The following is a 24,999-nucleotide window of genomic DNA, read 5'->3' on the forward strand; positions in this document are numbered from 1 at the left end:
AGAATGAGCCCCTTTGTCCCTTGGCAGCGGACAAGGGTGGCCCTGCCTCTTGGCTCCCCCCAGGCAGTCTCTTGTTCCCACACCTACATCCCCGAGGGGTCCCAGGGGACACTTGTTTGCTTGGTCCCTGCACCCATCCTCCTCAAGCAGTGACTGGCAGATTTGTGCAAATTAGAGTCAGGCCTCTTTTTTTTTTTTTTTTTTAAGATTTTATTTATTTTTATTCATAGAGATGCAGAGAGAGAGAGAGGCAGAGACACAGGCAGAGGGAGAAGCAGGCTCCATGCAGAGAGCCTGACGTGGGACTCGATCCAGGGTCTCCAGGATCACACCCTGGGCTGTAGGCGGCACTAAACCGCTGCGCCACCGGGGCTGCCCAGAGTCAGGCCTCTTCCTCCAGGCGGACCCCCTGGCTTAGCTTGGCATGGAGGCTTGCCTGGAACCTAGTCCCGTTTGCATCCCGTGGGACCTGTCCCCAGGGCCAGGCTGGCTTGGGAGTGCACACCACCAACGCCTCCACCCCGAGCCCCCTTCACCCTGTGCTCCCCCTTGTCAGCACCCAGCACCTGGCCTGGAGACCACCCCCCCACCCACCGTCCCGAAGGCAGGCCGTGCCTCCTTGCTGGCAGCCTCCACCCACTGGGGCTTCAGGGCCGTCAGCGGAGTGGTGAGCTGGGGAGGAGCCAAGCTCCCTGCGAACTGAGGCAGGGCCCGTCACCACCTCGGGGTGGGGGCTTGGGAGATGGCAGCTGGCGATCTCCAGGGATGGGGACCCCTGCGGGAAGCACCCCCTTACTACCCCTCCCAGGCCCGAGGCCGCAGGGTCAGCCCTATTGCACCTGCCTCGGGCGGGGGCCCGTCCCCAGCAGCAGGTGGATCTGGAAGGAGGGCAGGACAGGGCGAGCAGTGGCTGGTGGGGGGCCCCGCAGGAGCTCAGCCACTCTGATGACCGACTGGTGGAGGCAGGCTCCTCCTCTGGGCCTCCGAGTCCTCATCTGTGAAATGGGAGCAGGGAAGCAGGTCTGTCTAACTGAAGAGGCTTCTAGCTCACGGGGCTCCAGGGGTCCCCGCCCCTCCTGTGACACTTGGCAGCCACTGCCTCTCACCGGCCCAGCACGGACTCAGCGTCAGACGGGAGCTGGAGTGGGATCCTGGAAGGCCCGTGGAGGGAAGCTGGGTGCCATCGGGCGCCACCGCCAAGGCCGCGCCAGGGAAGCCTCGTTAGCAGCCGGGCCAGTGTCCCCGACGCAGTGGCTGGCCCTTCCAGGGGGCTGCGGCTGTCCCGGGTGGAGGGTCCACACCTGGGCGCCCACCCCGCTGTCCTGCATCCCCACAGCACCCGACGCACGTGGTGGGGAGGGCGCCCATCTCTCGGCGGAGGAAGCCAGCGCAGCCTGTCGGCAGCAGGACTGCTCCAGATGCCACACCCCTCGCGCACATGGTCACTCAACAGCAGACTGCGGGGCAGGGTGGCCCCTGGTCAACCCCCCCCCCCCCGCCTCCATGGGCGAAGTGCTGCAGGTGGACCTGCCCTCGGCCTCTCTGCTCGCTATCTGCCCATCTGTGCAATGGGTCTGACCACAGTGCTTGCTGCCGGTGTTGGCACAGGGGATGTGGCGCGCTGGCACAGGCCCACGATGCCGGCGTTCACTGTGACAGGCACCTCCTGTGTGGAGCCCTGTGGAGGTGCCGGGGGCGGGTGGACATCCCCGGTTTCAAGACGCCTGGGCTGTAAACCACAGCCGCCCCCGAGCCCAAGGCTAGCAGGTGCCCAGAGGAGGGGCCTCCACCGGAGGGGACACTGAACCCAACCTTCCCCCGAGACAGGAGGCGCCCCTTTTCTCTCCATTGCGAGTAGGAGCGGGAGTTGAAGGAGCGTTTGAGGAGGAACTCCCGGGACCCCACTGCCCTACCCGCAGGGCCGTCTTCGGGCCGCCCAGCGCTGCTCCGACCCGCGGCGGGCTCCACGTGCCCCGCGCCCTGGCCAGGTGTTTCATTCTCTGAGGCCTGCCCCGGGCTCTGCCACCCTGTGGCCCCGTGGTCCTGGGCCTGCTCTTCAGCCGTGCGAAGTAGAGACAAATTCTCTGCTTCCTTAGGATGAGACGAGAAACCAACGAGATAACCCGGAAAGAGTGTCTATGGGGCCAGGCCTCGGAGAGCCGCTCAACAAACGCTGCCCTCCCCTCGCATTTCCAGGGCTGCCCAGTTTAAGCCCCTCTAGACGCCCTGGAACGGACCCGCGTGGCTCCCTTGATCGTCTCCGCCAATGGTGTGCGCCCACCGCAAGCACCGCCAACGTCTATGTGCCCAGAGCTTCCCCGTGAAGCCCCCCAGGGGTGGAGAACTCTTTGGGACAAGGTCAAGTTGGGCTGGGGCTCCTGCAGGGTGAGCTGGAGCCTTTGGGGGGAGAGATAAGTACTTCTCCTGAAATGCCAGGGTGTCCTCTTGTCCAGTAACAGGTGCCAGGGGCAGGGGGCGGCTTAGCCGACAATAGGCACTTGTCGCCTCGCTGTCTGGAGGCCGGAAGTCCAAGGTCAAGGTGTCTGCGGAGCTGGCTCTTCCTGTCTGCTCTCCTTGGTCTGCAGACCACCGTCCTCTCCCCGTGTGGGTCTGTGTCCTGAACTCCTTTTTTTTTTTTTTTTTTTAAGATTTTGTTTATTTATTCATGAGACACACACACACACACAGAGAGAGAGAGAGAGAGGCAGAGACACAGCGGCTCCGCACAGGGAGCCTGACATGGGACTTGATCCCGGGTCTCCAGGATCAGGCCCTGGGCTGAAGGCGGCGCTAAACCACTGGGCCACCCAGGCTGCCCCTGAACTCCTTTTATAAGGACGTGAGTCATGTTGGACTAAGGCCCGCCTTAATGCCCTCGTTTAATTTCATGATCTCTTCCAAGACCTTGTCTCCAAATCCAGTCACATTCCGCGGCACGAGGGGTTAGGACCTCACTGTACGAATGATGGGGTGCACAGTGATGCCCAGAGCCCTGCGGACTCATCACAATTCTGGAATTCCTGGAGCACCCATCACACGGAACCTGGTAATCCCCGTGAGAACGCCGCCCCTCCACCCCTGCAAGAGCTCTGTCTCCTCCAGGGAAACTGAAGCTGGGAGACACCATGACTTTCCCCGGGGTCACACGGCCAGCCAGCAGACCCCAGCCTGGCTCATTCCAGAGCCCGTTTGTTACAACGGCTCCCAAAATGGTCCAGGAAAGTTCTGGGCTCCCCAGAAGCCACCTGCGAGGGGCCGCGACACGGCTCTACAGCAGGTTGTCCGCTGCCCAGCCCTGGAGACTCCAGACCTACTTGTCTTGCACCCGCGGTGGCCCCTACCTGACCCGCAGCTGTGGTCCGGGAGCCATGGGACGAATGGGGGCGACACAAGGCACAGTCGCTGCCCTTTAGGAATACGTGCCCTGGGCAGGAAGGCAGCTCGCTGCACATGTGACCCCTCAGGACACCAGCCAAGAGCCGGGCCACCGCTCCCCTCTGGTCTGGGCCGCGTGTGGGGGCCAGCCTGTCCCTTGTCCCAAGCCCTCGGCTGTCCCGGAACTGAGTCATGACAGAGCTTGGGAGGACTCCTCAGGGTGGGGGTGGGGGAAGGGGGGCAAATCTGGCCCTCACATGTTCTCGCTTGCTTCCGTCCACGACAGCGGCTTCAGCCCGTCCCCTCGTCACCCAGAAGTACCCACGGAGGACACATCTGGGTGCCGTGAAAAGCCCCAGCTCTGAATTCCTCCCCCCGGGGGTCCCCGGGGCAGCTGCCAGCTGCAAACAGCGTGACCAGACAGCCCCCGAGGGCAGGGAGCCACAGCAGCAGAGAACACGGGTCTGTGTCCCGTTGGAGTCGTGTGGCCACATCACATCCGATGCGAGGGGCCTCCTGTTAGGAGCTCAGTGCGCGCCCCAGGTGACAGGTGGCGCTCCACTAGGACGAGGCCCTAGGACCCCGCGCCTTGCTGTGTGCCGGGGCCGTGCCTCCGTGGCACTCGCTCAGGGAGCACCACAGCCCCACATAACAGCTGGGAAACTGAGTCAGGGTCCGATCACGCAGCACCAGGCAGGGAGGGGCAGGGCAAGGAGTCCCCGCTCACGCCTGGGGCTCTGACGCTCGTGTGGCTGGGCCGTCCCAGCTCCACCCTGAGGGATGCTTTTCCCAGTTGTGCTCTGTGCTCCCCCAACATTCACTGCCAACCCCCTCCCCCTCGCCACGTTTTCAGGTCCCATCGGCCTCCGGGCCTTGGCCTAAGCTGTTCCTACTCCCTGAAATGCCTTCCCAAGGCCACCTTATTGCAGGCCCTGCTGAGACTCGTGACCTGGGAGCTGGGTGCAAGGTCCCCAGGCCCAGGTGTGCATCTCCTCTGAGATCTAGGTGGGTCCCTTCACCTCTCTGAGCCTCCCCACCTCCGTTTCTGTGTCCATAGACCAGGAACAGATTTGGGTCCTTCTAAGGGCTGTGAGGGTCAGTGAGATGTAAGATGAGAAAACCTTTTCAAAAATAGGAAAAGCCTTCAATGTGTCATCACCAGTCGGCCCCAGGGCCCTTGCACATACCCGTTGGCAGCTCATGGGAGTGTAGGTGAGGATCTCTCCCCTTCAGCCACCCCAGTGGTTGAGGTGGGGGCGCCTAGTTCTTTCTTCTTCCTCCTCTTCCTCGTCCTTCTTTTTCATCATCATTGCTCACATGATAGGCCAGGCTCCTTGAGGACTGGGTATTCTGGTTACCTGTCTGGGGGATGAGGAAGCTGAGCCGGGCGAGGAGGCCAGGAGGTGGCTGAGCTGGGATTCAGCTCTACAGCCACGACAGTGCTGGGGTCAACCATGCCGTGTCCCCCACCCGGGAGCAGGTGGGTGCCCCAGACAGCCCAAGAGCTCCGAGCTCCGCCCAGACAGACTGCTCCCAGATCACTCGCCCTGGCTGATGCCCACCGCCCCCACCCCCACCCCCAGGGCCAGACCCTTCATCATGACACCAAAACCTGTGCTTTCTGGAGGCTGAGGGCATACGGATGGTCACCTGCCAACACCCGCCCCGAGGCTTTTGCTGCTCTTGCTCTGCTCACCCAAACGGGGGCTGGAAACCCCGGCTCTGTCAGTGCACGCTGGGCCCCCCTGGAATCTGGGGCCCGGCATCTGCTGGGTGCTCAGCGTGGCCCCAGCGTGGCCTCACATCCCTCCTGGCCTCCCTGCCTCCACGTCTCGGGACACCTCTGAGCCCTGCCAAGTCCCCAGGGACGCTACGGCCCTCGACCTCCTTCCCCTCTCCCCTACCATGTGATGACCCCCCACCTTGTCCAAACTCCCATGAGGCTCCTCTGAGAGCTCTCCTCCTTGACCAGACCTTGACCCCGCCCTACTCCAGCAGAGAATCCCACTAAGCCGTTTCATCAAGGATCCCCCAGTTCCTCAGCCCCCATCCTTGGTGTCTGAGTCCTTGGCCCTTAGGAAGAATTCTATGAGGCTGTTTGGCAGGAATCCCCCAACCTCTGGTGTCTAATCAAGCCCCTGTCAGTGATTTTCCATGCACTGACCCCTTGATCTGCTCCATGGCTATAAACCCCCAGCCGTCTTGGCTGTATTTGGATTTGACTTCAATCTCTTGATCTTTTTGCAATAGTCTTGACCCTTATAGCAATAATCTTGAACAAAGCCTTCCTTGCTGCTTTTAGCAAGCATCTGGTGCAAATTTCTCTTTAACAGCACCCGCCTAACCTCCGCTAGCCTGGCCATCCACCCCAATGCTGCTCACTCTTGAAATCTTTCTTTTTTTTTTTTTAGGATTTATTTATTTATTCATGAGAGACACAGAGAGAGACAGAGACACAGGCAGAGGGAGAAGAAGGCTCCACACAGGGAGCCCAATGCGAGACTTGACCCCAGGACCCCGGGGTCATGCCCTAAGCCAGAGGCAGAGGCTTAACTGCTGAGCCACCCAGGCACCCCTCACCCTTGAAATCCTACTCTGTGTCTTGGTCTAGGGCAAGCGTGGCATTCGGAGCCCCGACGTCACCTCCTGGCTCCCCGCCCGGGTGGGCGCTCCCTCCCTCCACCCTCATCCACATCTGTAAAATGGGTAGAGAAGAGAGAAGAGACCACACGCACACCACGGAAGGCAGCTCCCCGAGCAGAACAGGTGCTTGGCAGACATGTGCTCCTTTGTCCTTCTCGGGCTCCTGTTTATAAGACGCCTTAAATCTGCCAGCAGAGAAAGACTCCACGCTGCTGGGATATTCTGTGTTCTGATGGGGAAAACAAAATCCCAGGTGGCGAGCGAGCGGCAACTCTCAGAAATGGTGACATCTGCCCAGCTCTGCTTCCCTATTTATCTCTCTATTTCGGTGCTCAAAAGGACAGGCAGGTGGCCAGCCGCAGAGCCGAAACTGAATAAAAGAACCGGGAAGGTGTGGGACAGTCCAGGCTCAGCCCCGGCGGGGTATGGGTCTTCAGCGACAGGGCAGGGCATGTTTTAGGTGTTCATCGGGCGTTTCCCTTCTCTTACCCCAGGCCCGCAGCTCTCTCGGGACCTGGCTGGCAACCTGCGTCCTGACCTGGAGTGGCTTCGAGGGGAGGGCCTGGGGGGCAATGAGTCCTAGAGAACGTGACACCCAAACTCTCCCGGGAGTGGGGACAGGCCAGCTCTCGTCTGTCATGCAGGGTCATGGGATGAATACGTGCAGGAGCTGGGGCCAGAGGCACGGATTCCCTTCCTTTTACACCGACTTCAAAAGTCCACTGCTCCGCGAAGCCTTCTTTGCATCCACCCCCGCCTCACCCCAGGCTGGCTCAGGGTCCCTCATCGGAGCCCTGATCGTGCCCCATGGCATTCAGCGTAGCTCCCTCTACTGGGACCGGTGTGTCCCAGCACAGGGGTGGCAGCAATACGTTCCTGCAAGCAGGAACGCATGGAAGCCTTTCCCTTCTCTGATGGGCAGCCTCTTCTCCTGTGCACACGGTGGTACGCGGGGCGCTGTTATCCCCCCAGGGCCAGCTCAGACCTGGCAAATGATGGTTAATTACAATAATACTATTAATATGACAACAATAAAAATAACCACCACACTACTGCCACCACCAATTACTGAGCCTTACTACGAACCAGGTGCATTTCCCAGTGTACTTTACTGAAGACTCGTGACAGCCGTGGGAGGTGGGTATTATTATCCTAATTTCTCAAATGAGGAACCAGAGACTCAGAGAACTGACTCCTTTGATGAGCGAGGGCGGCGGCCCTGGAGGAGCCGGGTGTGGGCAGGGAGGGGAAAGAAGGGGTGCGCGGGGGGAGCTGGGTAGCCTGGTTCATGTCTCAGGGCTGCTGTGACGGGGGCCACAGACGGGCGAGGGCAGGGGGCTTACGACGACAGGTTCTAGGAGCTGGAAGGCTGAGATCAAGGTGTTGGCAGGCTGGCTCTTTCTGAGACTGTGAGAGAGAGAATCTTCCCTGGGCTTCTCTCCCTTTCTGGGGGTTTGCTGGCAATGCACGGCGTTCCCTGGTTTGCAGACGCGTCCCCGGATCTCTGCCTCTGTCTTCACGTGGACTGCTCCTTGTGCACATACCTGGGTCCAAGTGTGTCCTTTTCATCAGGACATCCAGTAGCCATATGGGATTAGGGCATACTCCAGGATGACCTCATCTCAACATCATTCGTTGTACCTGCATCGGTCCTATTTCCAAATAAAGTGCCACATTTGGAGTTACAGGGTGTCAGAACGTCAACCCATGAATTCTGGAGGTCAAATTCAACCCGTAACAGTGACTCCAGGTGGGGCTCCGGGAAATGGGGTGGGCTGTGGAACCAGTGAGGTGAGGCTGAGTGCCAGGTGGGGACTGGGGACAGGCCAGCAGGTGGAGGGGGCAATGGGGGCACTGCGCACACCCGTGTGTCCCGGGGAAACCAGCAGGTCAGGGAAGTGTTGCCTGGGTTCCCCCAGCAGGGCAAACATTTCCACAGCCCTCCAACCCCATCCTCACACCATGAGCCCTCAGATCTGGACCCTGACCACCTCAAGAACCCTTAAATCTGTTCACTCCTCAGAAATAAGCGAATACGTATATAGTCTATAGCAGATGGCAGGGAACATCTCAGGGGAAAAAGCTGAGAAGACAGGTAGGAAGTGTCAGGAGGGGAGGGTGCTTCGGAGAGGTAGTGTGTCAGCCGAGGCAGGCAGGAAGGAGGAGGCCAGGGTGGGAGTGGACAGCAGAACCAGCCAGTAGTCAGGACCAGCCAGTACAAAGGTCCTGAGGCAGGCGTGTGCCTGACACGTCCTAGGAGCAGCAAGGAGGACAGTGGCATGGAAGAAAGGGTCAGGTGGGAAGATGCAGGAAAGGCCGTCTTGGAGCTGGGTGGGTTACCTCGCGTGCCCCCGGCCCAGCGCAGCCTCTGACCCAGGCTGGTTCCCCTCCACCTCCGCATTCGATGGTGAGAGGAGCCTCACGGCCTGAATCCCTACCCCGAGGCACACCTAGGTCCCCAGGCCTGTCCTGGCTGCACAACAAGCATGCTTGTCATGATGGAAATCCCTTTATGTAACAATATCATGAAAGCCTGGGGAGGAGCCGGGAAGAAAACCCCTAGAAATAATGAAATAAAGACAACGGACTCGCTATGAATAGAAAGCCCATTTGCAAAAATCGCAGAAGGGATCACAATATTTCCAAATCTTCCCATGGCTTTGCTTTAATTGCCGCCGAGCACCACTTTCTTCCTGATGCTTTAATCAACCAATTTAGATGTATTGCCGCGCTTGACACAGGCTTGATTTCTGATAAATGGAACAAAAATATTAAGAAAGCGGGCACAGTTGGAAACAGCAGGCCCGCGCTCCCTGCCCGTGTTCTGCCTGACGTTGCTGCAAAATGTCCCCCCTCGTTCAGCAAATCTTTGCGAAGGGCCTACTGTGTGCCAGGCCCCCAGAAGGCACCGCAGAAGCAAGCAGATCCATGAGAGCGGACTCCCAGATCAATGAGTATTTGTAACAAAGTGACAAAGGAGCAAAGTGCCCAGATGGGTAGGAGGTGCTTCAGCAAAGACAGGCCCTGGGAAAGGGGAGTCTTAACTAGGACGGAGGGGCAGGGGGAGGGGCAGCGAGAGCCCGTGGAGGCCTGAGGAGGAGGAGGGTGCTGGCATCCTAGAAAAGATTCCGCGGAATGAGCCAGTTAGCTGTGTGGGTCTCTTAGGGTAAGAGCCTTGCAGAGAAGGGGGGCCACGAAGCTGGCCTTGGCTCTGGGTGGGGTGGGTCCCTTGGGCTGCTGGCTGAGAGCAGACTGGGGGGCAGAGGGGTATTTGAGTCGCAGCTCTGCCCCAAATACCTCAACTGTGTGATTCTGTGCTCCTCAAACGACCTGGAAGCTTCCGTGGGGCTCAGGCCGGGGGTCAGGGAGACAATGGTCCATTGAGGTTTGCAAAAGGTGGTCCTCCTGACAGCCCTGCATCTGGGCGTTCTTGGACAAGTCAGTCAGCCTCTGGATGGCTTCTGGCCATAATCACCGCGTGGGCCGTCTGGCTGCCGTGAGCCGTAGTTTAGGGAGTGGGTGAGAATGTGCTGGACCCCATGCAGGTGCTCTCTGCACTTGGAGAAGCACCCCTGTGAGTCCTGTGGCCGTGACTGACTGGCCCGGGCAAGTCCTCAGAACGGGATGGGATGGACGTGCACCCACAGAGCACCTGCCACACACCTGTCGGGAGGCACAGGGCGTCGAGGTGAGGGCTGGGGCCACCTGAGCTCTCCACAAACAGGAACTTAGCTGCAAGCAATGGGTCTCATTAGGCCCCCGAGGCCAGACTTGGGGCTGGGAGGGCACCGTGCCAGGCCCTGCCCACAGTCTAAAGACCTCCACGCTTGGCTCATGCGTCTCCATGTTGACATAGATGCCTCCCGGTCCCTGAGACTCAGAAGGCAGGCCCAGGTAGGAAGAAGCACCCCTCCCCATGCACACACCCTGATGGATGGGCCAGGCAGCCTGGCCTCAGGATGAGGAGTGGGACCAAGGACCCTGGACCCAGTCAGAACTCTGCTACGTCTCCCCTTGAACAAGGAAGCAGTCAGCTGAACCACAGCCCCCGGGGCCCCGAACGCAAACCCCATCCCATTGCTGCCTATCTCATACCCTCCAGTAAACCTGCAAGGTGTGCTCATCATGAGGAATTCTCTAATAAATACAGGGCCCTGTCCCCGGGCTACTGCCACTGCCCCAACCCCAGACAGAGCCCAATTCTCCGACACAAACACCTGGAAGACCGACTGTTGGCTTCCTTTCATCTCTCAGGTGGGAGAGATGCCATCCTTGGGCAGGATCCCTCCTGCCCTGGGCCCCTTGCCTAGCCCACAGGACTCCTGTAAGCGCCATTGCTAGGATGACCCTGAAGAGCTGGGTGCCACCAAGCCCCACCTACTGTGCGCCCCTCCCTGTGCAGAGCTCACCCTGCAGCCATGCCTCCATCACAGCCTCGATCCCCATCTCACAGAGGGGGACACAGGCCGGGAGAGGTAAAGCCGCAGGTCTGAGATCAAAAGCCTGTGAGTGGCTCACCTGGGCTTTGTCCCTAGGCCGTCAGCTTCCAGAGCAATGTTCTGGGCTGTTAGAACTGGGCAGCCATGGAGAGCAAGCACTGGGCGAAGCTGGAGGGTGCACGCAGGGCCCTGGGACGAGGGTCTCCAGGCTCCTCGCAGCGGGCAGGATCCGGGAGGGGCCGGGGACCAGCTCCAGGTGCTGAGGCCGGGCCATGGCCATGTCCTCCCCTGGGAAGCCCAGCTCCGAGGACAGGTGGCTCGCTGAAGGTCACTCACCAGGAAGCAGCGGAGCCAGGGTTCAAACACCTCCCCAGACTCCAGGGGGGACCTCAGCCCAGCAGCCAAGCGTGAGTTCAGCACTTTCGGAGGTGGAAAACCCCCCTTCTTCTGGCTCCTCTCCTCCTCCAAACAGCTGGCAGGGCTCAGCCCTGTGCCCGAAGATGCCAGGAGCAGCTGTCCCCTCTGCGGGCGGTAGGGTCCTTTAGCTCCTCCCGCGGGGCTGGGGGCTGGGAGGGCAGCTGCCCCAGCTATTCTTAGCTCCTGGGGCCCACAGGCAAGGTCACCCTGCTGTCCCGAGAGAGAAGTACTCTGATCTGGACAAGTTGGCAGAGCGTGTGGTCCACGGGCTGCCCTGCTCGGGAAGGCGGGGGCCGTTCCTGGTTCGGGGATTGGGCCGGGGCGGGCAGCCAGGTGGAAAGCCGGCCCAGAGACAGTTAGAGACCCCAGCCTTTGCCTGTGGGTGCCCGGGGCCTGAGCCCCCGGGTGCCTGTGTTTGCTGACCTGATCTGGGGCCCCCAGGACAGCTCCTGGCACCCAGAAAAGGCTCCATCAATACTCATGGAACACATGGATTAATTAATCCGTGAGGAAGCCCCGATCTCATTTTCGAGAACTATGCTACCTGGGGAGGGGGAGGCAATGGCCGAAGCCATGGCCCACATCTACGAGGTGCTGTCTCCCTGTCAGCCTTCCCAGGAAGGACCCCTGTACCTCAGTCCTTGTGACAACCGCACAGACAGAGCACTGGCTCATCCTCATGTTGTGCATTGGGACATCGGCTGTGGGGGAGCCAGGGGTCCCCAGGGCAGTGACTCCAGTCCCCAGGCTGGAAACCATCCCGAAGTTGCAGGCTGAGGTGGGAGCTCCTGAGGGCAAGGCCATCTCAGTGGACCCTGAGATGGACCGTGGAGATGGGCATCCTAGAAGAGGCGGCACATAAGCCATGACCCGGAAGCCTGTCATGGAGAAAACCTTCCACTGTGGACGCTGGGCACACTAAGAAGACTGCATGTCCCAGGGTTTTGGGGGGCGCAGGGGAGGGCTTGGCAGGAGGCAGGATTTAGGGTTGTGCTTTGGAGAGAGCCCCTGGGCTGCCCTGCTGAGGGGGCAAGGGGGGGGGCCAGCAGGAAAGCTAAGGGGGACTGGAGTTAGTTGGTGAGGCCTGAAGTCAGGGTGGAGATGGCCCCGAGTCTCCCTGCCAGCTGGGGGAGGGAGGAGCATGGGAACCTAATTACAGGGTGGGATTAATCACAGCACTTTTACGGAGAGGACTTCACACATCATTATCTGCCGGGGATGAGCAGCTTGTTTGGGGTGCGGGGAGAATTAATTAAGGTTGGGGACGCCTCAGAGAGCTGCGGATGAAAGGTACGAGGCAAGTGCCAAATATACTTATTAATAAAATTTTGGGGCAAACTTGCAGAGGCGGCCGGATTGTGCACTGGAGTCGGGGGCGGGGGCGGGAGGGTGTCAGGCACCTGCTGGCTCCGCCCAGGTCTGTTAGAACCAGGTATGCAACCTCTTGAGGCTCGGGCTGGGCCTTGTGCTGGGGGATGGGGGAGACGGGGGGCACCGGGAGCCAGGTCAGACCCAGGCCGGCCCTCAGGAAGCTCCTGGTGGTGACAGGAGTACAGACAGACAGTGTCACTCAGTGTGAGCAGCGCTGTGATGGGCGGGAAGCCCAGAGGCAGCAGGACGGCAGCCTGGGCCCGAGAAGGCTTCCAGGAGGAGGAAACAAGTGACCAGGTCGCAAAGGATAAAGAAGGAACAAGAGACACACACTCTGGGATCAGAAAACAAAGAGCCAGAGGCAGGTGGCATGAAATAGGGTCAGGTTCAGGAAAGATGAGAGCCTGAGCGAGCCTAGGGTGACTCTACGCAGCAGACAGAGCTTGGCGGCCTGTGGAATCCAGACTTTGTCCTGAAGGCAGCAGGGAGCCAGGGAAGGGTCCTGAGCAGGAGAGTGAGGGTCAGATTTGGGTTTCACAAGGATCCCTTTGGCTCTGGGGTAGGGGGGCAGAGTCAGGGAGGCTGCTGGCTGCTGCTCGAGTCCAGGCAGGAGGGAGTGAGGCTTGGACTGGGTGGCACCGGTGGGTACTGGGAGGAATGGCCGGGAGGCTGAAGCCAGGGGACCCTCAGGGCTCTGCCCGGTGAAGCCAGCCCAGCTGGTGCTGGACGGGTGGAGGCGTGAGTATCGTTGAGGACAGAGTTCCCCACACGGTTGGCCTCAGCGTCCATGGCACCAGTCCTATCCTTCTCCCCGGCTAAGCCCCATGCTCTTGGGGCAGGGCCTTGACCAAGGGTGTTCATGGATCATGGGCCCTGTGGACTCCACCCAGTGGGGAAGTACCCAGAGCCCCTGGTGAGCTTGATGACCCCACGTCCCCCTCCTGCATGCCCCCAAGCTGTCTCGGGTGGCCCCCTGTGGGTGGAGGACAGATGATGATGCAAAGTGCCTGTGTCCTGCCTCATACACAGTAGGTGCCTAATCCACAGCTGCTAGTAGGATCAGTGAATGCCAAACTCCAGGCGCTGGCTGCTGACAGGGGGAGAGGGCGGGGCTCATCGAGTAGAGCCCCCCTGTGCACCAGGCTTTGCACTGAGGCGCTCGCTAACTTAGTGGCCTCAGCTGGCCATTTCTCACAGGGTCCCTGAAACATAGGAGCTGTTGTCTCCATTTCAAAGACAAGGAAACTGAAGCTCAGACGGGAAGGTGACTTATCCGACGGCCATCCCGGGAGGAGGCAGGCCCAAGAGTCTTACTCCAACGCTGGGGCTTATTTTGTAACGAAAATGCATTAAGGCAGCGAGAAGGCTTAACGTGCTGTGTGACGTTGGGCAGCTCACTGGCCCTTTCTGAGCCTCCGCTTCCTTGTCTGCACTGGGGGGTCCTGCTGCTGATGGTGGAAAGCGGCCCGTGTGGGCCATGGTTCTGGGATGCATCCTTGCTGGTGTGTCACTGCCCAGGACACCCCATCGTGCTCTGCAAGCAGAAGGCAGCCCATCCTCTCTTTGGCCTGGGGTCCAGTACGAGGCATTGCATTCTGGGGGTGACGGAAATAGAACCAACTGCAGGGGGCCTGGCCCTTCCCATAGTCGAGTCCCAGTGGGCAGGACTGACACAGAGGCCTGTCCCCCAGGACACCAAAGGGAGGTCACCTTTTCTCTAAGAAAGTGATATTGGTGTGAATGGTCCTGAACTCAGGAATCTAACACGGGGTGGACAGGTCTCTACTGACCTGGTGTGTGACCCTGGGCAAGGTACTGAACCTCTCTGATCCTATCCTCAACTGAGAAGGTGCTAAGAGAACAGTGCTTCCTTTAAGGGGGCTGGGGGAGCTCATGAGGAAGTGTTTGCCAAGCTCTAGGACTGGCCCAGGGGTACAGTCATGTTCCAGAAGCTGGACTTTCCCTTCCTCCAAAGGAACCAGGGGGGTGGGCTAGGCCTGCTCAGCCAGACAAGCCCTGGGCAGGGCCTGGGGGGCACCAGAGCCTATGGCCACAGCCACACCCCTTATTCTCCTCCCCCAGGCACACCCCCCCAGGCTCCTAGCGGCCCCTCGGGGGTTCTGACTCACTAGATGTCCACCTACGAATAGGCTGTGGCTGCCAAAGGGCTAGACCGGCAGGGGCTACCTGGCCAGGGTCATGGGCTCCACCCAGCTGTTCAGGCCGGGCCCGCTTCCCCACAGCAGGGGGTCCCCCCAGAACAGAATTCAGACAGATGTTGGAACCCACCACCAAAGGCTCCAAAACCCGAGATTTTTGCAATAATAGGCTGCTCTGTGAGGCTAAGCCAAACAATTTACAATATTTGGAGAGGCTGCTCAGAAAAATCAAAGAAGCCTGGAGTTCCAACCCGGGTCACAGGGGGCCTGTTGACCCCAGACACCCACCTCCCAGGGCCTGGGTTCAACCCACAGGAAGCAGCGCTGGGCTGAGCCCACCAGAGCCTCACACCATCGGAGCCAGAAGAGGCCCTGACCAGCGTGGAGCTTGGAGCAGGTGGGGGGATGGAGGCCTGGGGAGACAGAGCCAGGACATGCTCCCGGTCCAGGGCTCTCTCCTCTGCCCCTCACTGCATTGAGGGCAAGAGTGCACTGGGCTGGGGCAGGGCAAGGACAGACCCGAGTTCAAATCCCAGCCTTAACCACTTCTTAGCTTGTGTGACCCTGGGCTAGTCACTTAACCTCTCTGGGCCTGTTTTGTCAACTGTAAATAGGAATGTAGAGAAGCAACTCCCGGGATGGTAACCAGGATACAGGGAGACCATCCAAGTGATGCCAGGGGGCGCTGAGCACCCAGTAAGTGGAAGCTGTGACCTATCCAGGGCGGAGCAGCTGCAGAGTGGAGACTCCTTCCAACGCTGGTTCTACAGAGCAAGGCCCTCACCCCGCTTCCCCAAGTCAGAGCTGCTGAGGAGGGGCCGCCAGGGCAGTGAGACCCTCACAGACCCCCCCCCCCCCCCGGCCCAGGCTCTTACAGGCAGTGTGCCCTCGGGCTGTCCGGTGACCTGGCTGGGCCCCCTCCTGCAGCTCTGAGCTGGGGGTGGCCCCCTGCCCCCCACCCCGCGTTGGCTCTAGGTGCAAAGGCCGCAGAGGCTTGGAGCTGAGGAGGCTCTGCACAGGCCAATTATCCGGATTATCACTGTTGTTGTGATGACTCCAGGGCGTGCCCGCGAGGAGGGCTGCATGGCGTGGAAATTAGGCCTCTGCTCAGGGTGCTTGGCTCAACCTACCAATTTGCATCATATTAATCCTCGTCATCTGCACTCCGGGTTGGAGGCACTGGTGAGACGGGGGAGCCCCAGAGCCACCAGCTGCCGCCGAGCCAGAACCCAGGCGGATGCAGGAAAGGGGTCCTCTGGGTCAGATGGGCACAGGGGGCAGGGGCAGACCCACTGGGTGTCCCAGGCCTGGCCGGAGGCCTCCCACTACCCCCCACCCAGTCTGGCCTCTCTGTCTTCCGCAGGGACCTGGGCTGTGCCTCCTGGGAGCAGGGCCAGGCTGAGCTCCCTAGACCCCCCCCCTCCCCCGCAGGAGGTGAACCAACGTGTCCATGGCCACCAGCGGGGACTCGGGGGAGCCAGGGTTTAGGTTTAGTGTGTGCCACGCCGCGAGGCCAGGGCTCTGCTTCCCTGGGTCCTCCCCACTCCCAGTGTCACAGCCTGTCACTCCTAAATTCTGTACCTGCGAGACTGTCATAATGACAGAGAGGACACCGGCTCCAATGCCACAGGCTTGTCACGACCTGAAGGCAGGTTATTATCAGTGACGTGGACAGATGAGTAAACTGAGCCCCTGGGGACTCTTGTTTTGCAGTTTGAAAAGCCAGGTTGGGTGTCGCCCGCCAGCCCTTCCTGGCTCCCACTGCCCCCTTGCGGCAGACACGCTCCTGCCACCCCCTCCACCCCCACCCCTGCGGCGGCTCCTGACTGCTGGGCATTCACAGGCTCCAATCCAAGCCTTAGGGTCTGGGGCAGGCAGGTGTGCAAGGGCCGCCTTCCGGAGTCTGGATGTTTCCCTGGGCACGAGGCCCGTTGCTAGAATCGGCTGCCCTGAGCCTGTAGCAGGGACCTCGCTGCCAGCTTTCTCCAGATGGATGAAGACTCTGTCTTTTCATCCCTGGGCTGAATTTCCTAAAATGTGGAATTTTCAACTGTGTCTCCCATTGGCTTAGATCTCCCCGATATCCACATCCCTGCTGTCAGGGACGGGGGCACACTGAATGAAATGGAAACGCTTGGGAACACGTAGGTGCCCTACCCGAGGACAGGGAGCTGTCATGATCCAGCAGGTGCGTCCAACCAGGGACCAAGGCAGCCCTCTGCCCACAGCACACGTGGATGTGGGAAAACAGGGACCAGAACCCAGAGGGCCTTGAATGCCAAACTAGGGACTCGAACTTCATCCCAAAGGCGTAACCACAGAAGGGCCACAGGCGGAGGGATGGCCAGGTCAGGATCCCGTTGTACCAAGACCACCCCGGGGGCTCTGCAGTGGGAGCGATGGGCTGTCAGGATCTTCACCCCGTAAAAATTAAGTAGTTGGCCTGAGTGTTTGCTCAGTATATTGGTTTTTCTTTATATATATATAAAGAAATATATATATATATATACCTAGATTGGTATTTCTATGACCACCTAATAAATGTGGCAGCTTCAGACAGCGCCCACTTATTGCCCCAGAGCTCCGGGGGTCAGAAGCCTGGGCGGGCTCAGCACGTCCTCCTCTCAAGGTCTCACGAGGTAGAAATGAAGGCATCGGCCAAGGTGGGCCCTTGTGGGGAGACTCTGGGGGCCGGGTTCGGGGCTCCTTCAGGATGCTGGCAGGACGCGGTGCCCGGTGGCTGTTTCCTCCTGGCTGTTGGTGGGGGGCTGCTCTCACCTCCTGGCCCCGAGACCACCGCACTCTGCAGGAGCCTCGCTCCCCTCTGGCTTCAGCTTGACTCTCTTCTAACACCAGCCGGGAAAGCCCTGAGCTCTCGGAGCCCGGAGGCCGGTGTAAGCAGCTCAGGCACCAGATAATCTCCTTATCTTGGGGTCGGCTGATTAGCCATCTTCATTAAACCTGTCAAGCCCCACATAACGTGATCTCAGAGTAACACCAGGAGGGAAGGGGGTGGGACCACTTTAGAACTGGGCCTGCCATGTGTACTTTTGATGCAGACAGAAGCCCGGTCTCTTCTCGGCAGTGAGTGGTCCTGCCGGGCTCCCTGCCAGGGCCAGAATAGAAGCTGTGTTCGCACCTTGCGGCCAGGAGGGAGGCAGGCAGGAGCAGGGAGGAGCGGGGGGCTGTGCAGAGGCACCCCTGGCCCGGGGCTCGCGCATCCGTGTCACCGCAGCACCTCTGGTCCACGGAACGGGCTTCTGGACCCGGCGACCAGCTCCCTGCCTCCAGGCTCCCGAGTCTCCTCCAAGCGACAGTGACCACAGCAGCGGCTTTGATGCACTGAGCGCCTACTATGTGCCTGGCTCGGAGCAGTCAAGACACCTTCCAGATGAGCACACACAGGCAGCGCAGGCTCAGTGCGAAGTCCTCTTCGTCCCTGGGCTGCCCTCCGGACCCGGCCCTGCGACTGCGGGGAGGCTGCAGCTTTTTGCCCATTGGGAGAGCATAAGCAGCAAGGTCACAGGGTGGCCATGACCTAACTGGCCTCCCACCTGGGCAGTGGTGGGGGTGGGTCAGGGCTGGGCGGCAGAGGCCTGGCTGCTGGCTGCCTCTTCCCACCCTCCAGGGGCTTGTGTCCTCTGAAAATAAAGTGATGGGACTTGATGCCCACCCCTCCCCCCACCCCCGCCCTTCACAGTGCTTTATCCAGAGGTGGAGGCAGCATGGGTGCTTCAGCCCCTTTGGATGGAGAAGGAAACAGGCTGCAGGCAGTGAGTGACCTGCCCGTCACCCCCATCCACTCCATAGGAGGGGCCAAGTGGCCAGATGGCCCAGAACCGAAGCCCCGAGCCAGGCCAGCAGTTCAAATCTTGGCTTGGCCTCATCCTCCATGGGTGACTCTGAGGGTGGGATTTCAATCATCTGTGAGCCCCAGTTTCTTGTTTTGAATTCTGGAAATCGGGCCTCGGGGTGGGAACCATAAGATCTTGACGAAGGAGAGGCCCTTGGGAGGGCAGAGGCTGCTCCCCAAAGGAGGGGTGTTGAGGGGAGATAGTGTAGAGGCTGGGGGCCAGCTGGTGGTGCTCACTCTGGCTGGCACCCCCCCCCCACTCAGCCGCCAATTACTTTGCTCCCTCCCCAAAGGGGGGCTTACTGTACAGACTGCTGCTGAATGCCTCGTGCCCCCAACTTCTAATTAAATGGCAGTGATTTTGACGTGGCAGGTGATCTTCTCGGGAGGCCTGGCTTTAAATTTAGCTCCCTCCCCAGCCAGCCCTTTGAAAAGGCTGCTCTCCACGGAGAGAGTGTGAGTCATCCACAGGCCTCCCTCCCGCCCGCCCTGGTGAGCAGCAGCGTTTGCGGGGGAGCAGGCCTCCCGAAGGCAGAGAAATAGTAAATAGGGATGGTATTAAAGGCGACAGTGCATGTGGAGCTCAACACACAGTAGGCTCAGAAATGGGGAGTCTGTAATTACCTGCACACTCGCCCTCGCCTCTCCCTCCCCCAGCCCGGCCCCCAGAGGGGACGCAAATATTTGTGGTCCGGGGACCGGATGCTGGCGTCCAGGCTCAGCTCACCTAGCCCCCAGTGGCCCTCGGAGCCCACTCCTCCTGCTCCTGCAGATGCACAGCCTGCTGGCTGGGGCTCTGAAGCCTGAAGACGCTCCCCACCCCCAAAGATACCTTCTTGTGCCCCTAGAACTTGGGGATGTTACCTTATATGGCAAGAAGGAAAAAAAGGAACTTTGCAGATGTGATTTAGGAAGGGTCTTGAGATGGGGGATTATCCTGGATTATTGGAGGCCCCCAAGTGCGATCCCAGGGGGGACCTTCTGTAAAGGGAGCTCTGGTGTCCGTGGAGGAGCAGGCCACCCGAGGAGGAGCACAGAGATATGGACAGATGCTGGCCTTGAAGGGCTCCGGAGTGACACGGCCACAAGCCAAGGAAGCTGGCAGCCACCAGGAGCTGGACCAGTCCTCCCCTCGAGTCTCAGAGGGAGGCAGCCCTGCCCACACCTGACTTGAGCCCAGTGACGCTGGTTTTTGGCCTCCTGGCCTCCAGAACTATAAAGGAATAATATGTGTTGTTTTAAGTCACCAAGTTTGGGGTCACTGGTAGTGGCAGCCATCAGAAATCAGTGCACAGCAGTTGGGAGGAGTGAATGTACTCGCCCTCTGTCACACGGCCGGGAACAGCCATGCAGAGATGCAAGCCCAAGTCCGAAGGGCCAATAGGAAGGAGGGGTTGCTGGGGATGACAGGTGGAGGCAAAGACTGGAACAGGAGAGGGGAGCCTGTGCAGTGGTTGCAGGGGTCACAGTTGGTCAGTGCCAACATGCCCAGGCTTTTCCCTGCCCACTCGGGACCTCCTGGAAAAACAGAAGGGACACTGAGGCAGATTGAGTACCAACCGAGTGCCAGGTGCACATTTCTTTCCAGATATACTCTCCCATCTAATCTTTATGTTGACACTTTGTAGTGGATAAAATCACCCCTATTTTGCAGATGAGAAAACTGAGGCTCAGGGAGGCAGCCTCACTTTGCCCAAGGTGGGGGAGCCAACCGTAGGGAAGGGGAAAGCACGGCCTCCAGGGAGCAAGGTGAGGGCAGCCCCACCGCACACAGTGGTGGGGAGTGGGTTTGAGGCCTCCTAGGGAAACCCCAGCGGCTAGCGGCCTCCGTGCGTGTCTGGCTGCAGACAGGGCTGGGAAGGCGGGCTGGGCCCCCAGTGCCAGGAAGGGGTGATGGGGTTTGTGTTTGATCAGCAAGCAGAAAATCGGGGTCGATGGAGGTTTAACATCCCGAGTCATCACTGGACTGGGCTGTGAGCCTCTTTGGGGCAGTGAGCTCATCTCACCTCTGGGTGTCTCGTACCAGACAAGGGACAGGCCCAGAGCCCTGCTCAGTGACGTGAGAGGGGACGAGGGATCGTCCTGAATGACAAGGCTTTGCGGTATCGGTATACCCTGAACACACCACACAGGCACACAGATCCCACACACATGGACTCACACACACACACAAACGCACGAACACCGCACACACCCCACATACACACACACCCACACCATACATATATCATACCCACCTCACATACACACAAGCATCACACACCACACACTGTACACGCACACACCACACCCCACATACACACAAATGCCACACACATACATAAACACACGCATACCCCACTCTGTACAGCCTCGGTGCCCCCCAGGATACAGCCTCTGGCTACAGAGGACAGATGCCTCAAACCTGAATACCTCCCCCACGAGCACTTTGGCCTGTTTCTTAACCTTCCTTGTCCTTGGTTTCCACCACAACACGGGGTGATCACGGGCCCCCTCTCGGTGGGGTCTGCAGGTACCAGGAGAGGATCCTGCCTCATTGAATCCTCACATGATCCTGTGAGGGGACTGCTGCTGTGATCTCCGTAGGGAAGAACAGTGCCCCAGGTGGAGAGCCTGCGACGACGATGGGAAGTCAGGGGGACGTGGAGGCAGCCCTGCCTCTTGCGGGCTGTGTGGCTCTGGGCAGGTGTCCTAACCTCTCCCGCTCGTCCCATCTGTAAAACAGGAGGGACACCACCCAGTGCTGTGGGGAGGAATAAATAAAACACAGTGCAGGAAGGGCTCAGGCCAGTTTCTGGTGAGGTTCAATCAATGTCTGTAAACATTTGTAAACGTGAAGCCAGAGGAGTTTGCACTGGAGGGGACTCACTTGCCCTCGGGGCACTTACATGCACTCTCTCTCCCCAGATGACCAACTGACAGCCATCCTCAACACTACTCCCTCAGCAGGGTCCTTGCAATGTACCCCCCCCCCCCCCCCCCCCGCATTCCCTACCACTGGAGGTCAGGGGGTCTGGGACAGAGGAAAGTGGGGGAGACCGGCTTACTGAGGTTGGCTCTCTGACTCGAGGCCATGCAGGGTGTAGCACACCTGTGGGGTACAGGGGAGGAGTAGAATGGGAGGCCAATAGGAAGGAGGGGTTGCTGGGGATGACAGGTGGAGACAAAGACTGGAACAGGAGAGGGGAGCCTGTGCAGTGGTTGCAGGGGTCACAGTGGTCAGGGAATTTGGGTTTTCCCATCAGAAACTGAACAGAGCATCCTCTCTGATGAGATGGATCTTCCTGCCCCAGCCTGATCTTGCCACTCACCACCTGGGCCTGACCCTGACCACCTGGGTCTGACTCTGCCACTGACCAACTGGGCCTGACCCTGCTAGTGACCACCTGGGCCTGACCCTGATCACCTGGGCCTGACCCTGCCACTGACCGCCTGGGCCTGACCCTGATCACCTGGGCCTGACCCTGCCACTGACCACCTGGGGCTGACCCTGACCACCTGGGCCTGACCCTGCCACTGACCCCCTGGGCCTGATCCTGCCACTGACCACCTGGGCCCTGACCACCTGGGCTTGATCTTGACCATCTGGGCCTGACCCTGCCACTGACCACCTGGGCCTGACCCTGACCACCTGGGCCTGACCCTGACCACCGGGTGCCTGGTCTGGCAGGAAGGAATGCCTCCCTTGACAAGAACAGCCCAGGGAAGCAACCTGCAGGCGCCAGGCCATCTGCCAGGACGGGGCCCACCTGCCAGAAGGGGGTCTGTGTTACCGGAGGCAACAGGAGTAGGGGGAGCACCCGGGAGGAGGCAGGTGATGGGGAGCCGGGGATGGAGACAGGGTGGGGGAGGCAGAGAGACGCGGCAGGAGGGAGGAGAGAAGCGGAGGAAAAAGTAGAAAGGACGCAGGGAGGAAGGAGAGAAGGGAGGGAAGGACAGACGATGGTGAGAAGAAAGAACGAGCCACAAAAGGAAGGGAGAAGAAAGACTGCGAGAGAGAAAGCGAGAGGAGGAGGAGGAGAGGAAGAGGGAGAGCGCGCCGGAGGGAGGAAGGAGGGAGGAGGCAGCGGGAGGGAGAGAAAGAAAGAGGGAGAGAGCCCGGGAGCGCGAGGGAGGCGGAGGGGGCGGGCGCGGCGGCCGCGGGGGAGCGCGGCGGCGAGGGCAGGACGGCGGGGAGCGCGGCGGGAGGGGGCAGCAGAGGGCGCGGAGCGAGCGCCAAGAGTGAAGTGGCGGCGGCGGGCGCGGGGCCGGCGGGCATGAGCGCGGCGGCGGCGGCGGGGAGCGCGGCGGGCGCGGCGCGGGGCGCGGGGCCGGCGGGCGGGCGGCAGGCGCGGGCCGCCCAGTAGCCGCGGGGTCCGGCGGGCGGGGGGCGGGGGCGGGGGGCGCCGGCCGCAGTCCAGCCCCGGCCCCGGCCCCGGCCCCGGCCCCAGCCCCAGCCCCGCGGCCGCGCCGCGCCCCGCGCGCCCAGGAGCCCCGAGCCCCGAGCCCCGAGCCCCCGGCCGCCGAGTCCCCGCAGCCCCCGGGGCCGGGACAACTGTTGCGGCGGCGGCGGCGGCGGCGGCGGCGGGGGGGCTCCGGGGGCGTGGGCGGCCCCGCGCCCCGGCAGGCGGCTCACCCCGCGGGCGCCGGCTCCCGGCGGCGGAGCGAGGAGCGAGCGCGCGGCGGGCACGAGGTGAGCGGCGCCCCGGGCGGGCGGGCGGGCGGGCCGGGTCCCGGCGGGGGAGGGGCCGGCGGGGGCCCGCGGGGCAGGGGTGCGGGCGCGCGGGCCGGGAGCGCTGGGCGCGCCGGGAGAGGCGCGTTCGGTGCCGGGGGGGTCCGGCGGGCCTCGGAGCGGGGCCGGGGCCGCGGGGCGGAGAGTCGGGGGCGGGAGCCGTGGGGGGGTCGCCGGCGCCCGGGCCCCTCGAGGTCGGGGTCGCCGAACCCCGGGGAGGAGGGAGCGGTCCGGAGCGCGTCGTGCGGGTCGCGGCAGTTGGGGCCAGAACGCGCGCCCGCGCTGGGCACCGCGTCCCGGAGCGCAGAGCCGGGAGCCCCGAGCGCGCCGGACGGAGTTCCGGAGGCAGGCGGGCACCCGGCCGGTTCCGGGACCCCGCGGGGCGGCGCGGGCCACCGGGAGGACCTCTCCAGGAGCGCGCCCCTGGCCCCCCGCCGGCCGCGTGGCCCCGCTGGAGCCGCCGCCGCTCCCGGGGCCCGAGTCAGTATTGATCCCGCGCCTGGGGCCGGGCGGCCGGCGGCGGCCTCCGAAGCTCATTAGCGCCAGCGGTTGCCGTGGCAACGGGACCCCAAGCCTCTTCAGGTTATATTTATTCTAATTATTATTATCATTATTAGTATCAGTATTTGTTAGCCGGAGGAAGAAGAATGGAGGAGGAAATGCCAGCGCGTCCTGGCGCCTCCAGCTGTCCTCTCTTTGGAGAAAGAGCCTGTGCGGGCGGGTGGGCCAGGCCCGCTGGGTGGCTGTGCCCTGGGGGGGCGGGGGAGGCCGCGCCCCGGGGCGGTGGGGCCGGTGGGGCCAGGGACGGGGAGTTACATAATCTGCCGTGGGAGTCTGTCTGTGTACCTCTGTGCGTCTCCCCTGCCTCTCTGGGCCTCTCTGATCCCTGCGCTTAGTGACTGCTCCTGCCCCAGGAACCCCAGACCTGGATGGGAGGAGCAGAAAGTGCCTTGCACGGGCAATCATAGCAGGTGGCCTGGAGCCCTGCTCTTCCCTGGCTAGGGTGACCTTGGGGGGGGGTGCTTGACCCCTCAGAGCCTGTTTCCCCATCTGTAGAGTGGCACGGGAGCCTTTGCCACCTCTGAAGGTTGCACTGAGAAGGCCCTGTCTGTTCTGATGGTGTGCTGTTGGCTGTGTGACCCCAGGTGGCTTCCTGTCCTTCTCTGGGCTTCAGTCCCCTCGTCTATAGAATGAGGGCCTTGACCCCCCCCTGTAGCTAAGATGGCTTTAGTCACTGGTGTCTTGTGAACCTCCCGCTGAGCTGTGATTGAAATGCTGTTGAGCCAGCAAGCTAGGCCCCATTTGGAGCCAGACTTGGGGGGGAGGGTTCCCCTCCATCATCCCTTGTTTCTTCACCTGTCAGTTGGTCTGACCGTGACCAGGAAGCGTGTGGTCCAGTGGAACATTGCACCGACAGGCAGTCTTCGGGATATGGTTGGAAATGGCTTTTGAACCAGAATGAGAATAAACCCTGGGTCCCTGGTGCCAGCTCAGGACAAGCCCCATGCTGATCAGGGTTGTCCAGAATTGCAGGATCCCCTCCCCCCAGCCCCTGAATCTGTCACTGCTCAGGGTAGGACACCTTCCTGCGAGCAATCAATCCATCTCTCCAGGGAGGCCGTTTGCCACGCCCGGCCTGACCTGCGGTTGAGCTTTGGAGCGGGAGGTGGCCAGAAAGTTCTCCGTTGGCCAGGTGGCTCCTGCGCGCATGTGGGGCGGGGCTCAAGGTGAAAGCCCCGGGTAGGGGGTTTGCCAATTTCTTTAATGTCACTGTCACGCTGAGTTCCTGGCTCTGTCTCAGGCATCTGGGAGCAACGGGACTGTCGGGGAGGTGAGGAGAAGCCGTTTGGCTTGGAGCTGCGGGTGTATGTGTGTGAGAGAGAGTGTGTAAATGTGTGCGAGAATGTGAACGTGTGAGAGTGTGTGCTGTGAAAGTTTGTAGCAGCCGTGGTGTGTGTGCAGACGTTGTGGCATGAATGTGTGAGTGTGATCATCTGTGGTGTGTGTGTCCATGTATTTGTGTGAGGGTGA

At 61.0% G+C, this 24,999-nt stretch overlaps 1 protein-coding gene and 1 long non-coding RNA gene across 13 annotated transcripts in view; one reads left to right on the forward strand and one right to left on the reverse strand.

Moving 5' to 3' along the window:
• Positions 1–255: 255 nt before the first annotated feature.
• On the reverse strand, positions 256–11,031 carry LOC102153700. 8 transcript variants are annotated; one of them, XR_005365499.1, is made up of 6 exons: positions 10,537–11,031; positions 9,316–9,681; positions 7,563–7,670; positions 6,111–6,388; positions 1,107–4,737; positions 256–995 (listed from the first exon to the last, which is right to left on the reverse strand). It is a non-coding gene; the product is annotated as an uncharacterized LOC102153700 (long non-coding RNA). The 8 variants fall into 8 exon arrangements; XR_005365498.1 differs by having other exon boundaries at positions 7,563–8,768; XR_005365494.1 differs by having other exon boundaries at positions 1,107–2,625; positions 4,563–4,737; positions 6,111–8,768.
• An 11,835-nt stretch (positions 11,032–22,866) lies between these two features.
• The window catches only part of SHISAL1 (shisa like 1), a 74,511-nt gene continuing 72,378 nt past the window's right edge, over positions 22,867–24,999 (forward strand). For 4 of the 5 annotated variants that reach the window (XR_005365500.1, XR_005365501.1, XR_005365502.1 and 1 more), the window contains exon 1: positions 23,416–23,550. The gene's annotated coding sequence lies outside the window, so the exon portion shown is untranslated. Of the gene's footprint in view, positions 22,930–23,415; positions 23,551–24,999 lie in introns of those variants that run through there. The other variant, XM_038550256.1, reaches the window with a different exon arrangement.

This window comes from Canis lupus, chromosome 10 (assembly GCF_011100685.1).
Source record: "Canis lupus familiaris isolate Mischka breed German Shepherd chromosome 10, alternate assembly UU_Cfam_GSD_1.0, whole genome shotgun sequence".
Lineage (NCBI taxonomy): Eukaryota > Metazoa > Chordata > Mammalia > Carnivora > Canidae > Canis > Canis lupus.